The sequence below is a fragment of the Belonocnema kinseyi genome, chromosome 3 (assembly GCF_010883055.1).
Source record: "Belonocnema kinseyi isolate 2016_QV_RU_SX_M_011 chromosome 3, B_treatae_v1, whole genome shotgun sequence".
NCBI classification, from domain to species: Eukaryota; Metazoa; Arthropoda; class Insecta; order Hymenoptera; family Cynipidae; genus Belonocnema; species Belonocnema kinseyi.
In genome coordinates, this window is record NC_046659.1 from 122142778 (window position 1) to 122147002 (window position 4225).

Genomic DNA, 4225 nt, shown 5'->3' on the forward strand with positions numbered 1-4225 from the left:
ATTCTTTTTAAATGTGGCAGAAATATTCCTAAATAATATTGCCTGGTTCGAAAATTTAAATACTCATTGTTATTATTCTTTAAATACTCATTTGTAATGTTGTCAATATTTCAAGTACATATTTTAGCCATATTCCTACAACATTGTGTGCTATGAGTGTGGTGATTATATGAGAGTGTGATTAATTAAGAGATTTCTCTTAAATACTTTAAGATACTTTAAATAATTGAATTAAATAGTTGAAAGAGAGCGCATTCGTGGTAACAGGTTTGGTACGCTCAACAAAATTCTTTGGTTCACTCGACCAAAAATGACTAAAAAACTTTTTTTTTTGAGCCAAATACATTTTTTTATAACTCCCACTACGTTTTTGGTAGTCGCAACGAAATTTTGGTAAGAAAAACCAAAACTGCTCAACAAAATTATTTTGCTGCTGGGATATTATTTTTTTTCTCAGTGTAATATTGCAATTATATTAAAATTATCAATAAAGCAACCCACATTTTTTTACATATAATGTAGGTATTAAGTTATCATTAGGAGTCTTGCGGGTAGTCCGAGATGCTTCTAAGATCTCCTCTTAGTTTTTATTGAGAAACTTACCATTTTGCTTTTTCCATTGTTGATGGCTTTTTAAATTCTTATGTTTCATAATATGTTTGTAGTTTTGGATTGCATCGTATCAGAATGGAGTGAGTGGTCGAGCTGCAGCAATAAATGTGGTATTGGAGTTCAAACTAGAACTCGAACTCCTCTCCAGCCGGATCAGAATGGAGGAAAGCATTGTCCGCAAATGGAACATTCGCGATCTTGCCAGAGTTATGATGCGTGTCACCGGAAAAGTCATTTGCATCATGCAGCAGGTAACTCGAGTAAACTGATTTAAATTAAACATTTAAATATTTTAGATAATATGCAATCCTTGCAAACAATTTATGACTACATGTAAATTTGTGATTGATGTTTGCAATCTACCTCTTGATAAAAATTATCCGGCAACGATTTGTCTAGAAAAAAATGTTTATTTCAAGCATAAAAATGCCTAAAAATAAAATATTTACAACTGAATCACTTGAAAAGAGTAATTTTTGTTTTTAAAAAACAGCCATCTGTAACTTCGATTCAAGAATTTTTATATCTTTGAATTAGCTATGAGACGTCCTAAGTTTCAGATGGCATACATAATGGAAATTTGAACTACCAATGTTTGGTTAAAAAGAATTACAGAGAAATGAAATAAGTTTTAACGCAAGTTTCAAAAATTTACAAAAGTTCATAAACTAAATCTACGATTAATTTCACTTTTGTTCATTTTAAATAGTCTCTATTAATTTGTTTCATTGTAACGTAAAGTGTTAAGCCAATTTTTAATTTTGAAACTTTGCCAAAGTTAATTCTATCAGAAATTAACGCCATGTTCATAGTTCTAACATACCTAATCAAGCTATTCAATATCTTTGTTTCGACGATTTATTTATTTAATTCATTAAAAGGAGTACGTGCAATAATTTCTGTCGCAAATCCCTACTTTAATAATTTGACTAATATCGTTGGTTTATCTATAATTTTTGTCTGGTTTAATATAACATATTTTCCAGATTTACTGTGTAGTAAAAATCCGGTGTGTCTTTGATGGTCTTCAACAAAAAAGGCTTTTAACCTCTCGTTTTTTTTCTAATCTCATTTCTGTGATGTAGCATCCAAAAACTTGTTTAATGGTGAATACTTTTAAATACCTTGAACTTACTCAAATTATTTGAAACAGGTACACTAAGTCCGTTTTAATCAATTTAAAAAAAAATTTAATTCTCAAAACACAATTTATCTTAGGTTGTTCAATTTTTTTCGTGTGCAAAAACGTGTAAACAAATATAGTGACAATATTAGTTTAAGGTCATTTTCTTACAAAATCTTTTTGAACGTTTGTTAAGTTCGCTCTCTTGATCAATGCAAAAACTAAAAAACAATTGAATTGCTTTCAATAATTGTATTTCTTAGTATAAATCAATTACGATTCAGTTTTGGTTCGGTACATTTGGACACTGCTTCTTTGTTAAACATGATTTTTTTTTTCTATGTATACCATAAGCAATTTATTTTAATAAATTCTTCATTATATCAGTTTGTGGTAGACAAAATTATTTTGTTTTCATATCAGTATAATTTTTTATTAGAATAGTATTGGTAGTAAAAAATACTTTTAAATTAAACATTTACATACAACTTATAAGACTTTAAACAATGTGTAACCTATTAAGTTTTATGGCAAGACCAACTGACACAGTAGAAATTTTATAATTAGGATGGGCTTAGGACTTAAACTTTTAATTTTTCAAATAGTTTTTAGTAGTATAATATAATATAAATTGTTGATTTATACTATATAAGAATCCACAAAAACAATCAAATGGTGCTATTAGTTTCTTTCATATAACTGAAAATATCAAACCAATTGTTCAAACTGAAATTATTTAAGAAATTGAAATTTTTAATTGTTTTACATGCAAAATCATATTTCAATGAAATGTTTTCATCGTAATATTAACTTTTATTCTGTTTTAGTTGGTCATCCCATAAAACTTAAGATATTGACAAAATATTTATAACTTTATGCGTTGTTCATAGATTTTCAAATTTTGACAATTTTTTGTTACTAATACTATTCTTATAATAAATTACAGCGATTTCAAAACCACATACTTTTTTTGTAACAAACTGATATGCCGTAAAGTTTGTTTAAATAAATTGGTTATAAAAATTATCTTATACAATAATAGCCAGTTTATCCAAGATAAAAATCATATTCCACAGATTTTTGCACGCCAAATTAAATTGAAAATTCGCTTGTTACCAATGTTTAAGAAATGGCTGAATTTTAATTAATCATGGCTTCTTTTGTAGAAGAAAAATTTCCTATAAATCCACTGTTTTCAGTTAAAAAATTAGTAAATAATCTCAAAAAATACAATGTTAATGGTCTCAACAAACTTCTTTCTCTTAAAAAATGGCTTCATCGGTTTCAACTATTCAAACTTTTACCTTCCAAATTAGAATACTAGAGCTCTAGAGCATGTTTACTCGAAAAAGTGAGACATAGTGTATAAAAATTTAAGCAATTCACCAAAAATAAGTAAGAATCGAAAGTAGGAGAAAATTAATTTACAAAATACATTCTTAAAATAATTTGTTGTGAGATTAAAATGTTTTCTTTAAACATAATATTACAACTAAAAACAATAGAATGTTCCATATTTTATAGTTTGGAAGATGTGGCATTCAAAAATGATTTTTCAACTTAAATCTTTTTTATAGCTGTTAAAGATGAAGTGTACTTCAACTTTTACGAGTTCAAATTTCATCTGCAAAAATTATTTTAAAAATTTTTAGACAAATTTTTCATTCAAAAATAATTTAAGAAAGCCATATCTTCTTAACCATTGTAGTCAAATTATTTTAATTTTTTAATTTTACGGGGAATTTTACACATTTAAATTGTTATCTCCGCATAATGTACCTGCTTTAAACAATTTGAATAAGGATGGACATTTTTACCTCTTTTCGAATAGTTTGAAATTTTATGGGCAAAATAATGTTTGTTGCAAATTTGATGTAAACAATCTTGCATTTTTTTTTATTTTCAAGATACTATTCTTGTTTCAGCTGATCCGATTTTTTTCGCCCTTCCAAAATTAAAAAAAAACAAACAATAAAAAAAGTAAAGTTATTTTGATATAAAAGAAATTTGGTATTTTTTTGTTTTCTAGGGAAATTGTGTTTTGTTTCAAAAGCTTACCCTTTTTATAATTTTCGAGATTTTAAGGTTTTTCTTTTTCGAGTTTGTTAAGTTTTTTTCGCTGTTTCGAAACTAGTGAGAGAAACAAAGAATAAATAACAAGTAGTTAAGCTGTTTCGGTTTTTTGACCAATTAAAATATATAAATCTTTTGAAAGAACAAACTTCTTTCCGCTGGAATTTTCAGGAGTGACAGGTAATATACATTCGAGATGGGCTCAGTTTTTTTTTGCTGGAACACAACATTAATTAGGGTGATATATTTTTTTGCTTTAGACTATTTATTGTTTAAAAAAAAGTACGTGCTTTTTCAAAATTCGGATATTTTAATGCCATGTAAAATAACACATTTAGCATATATGATAATTGTATAATACATAAAAAAAATTCCAAAATCATATAACAGAAAATTACATCTAGGATTATATTCGAC

The 4225-nt window shown here is 26.7% G+C and overlaps 1 protein-coding gene across 1 annotated transcript in view; it reads right to left on the minus strand.

Moving 5' to 3' along the window:
* The window catches only part of LOC117170013, a 53795-nt gene that overhangs the window by 26796 nt on the left and 22774 nt on the right, over nucleotides 1-4225 (minus strand). The window lies entirely within an intron of this gene.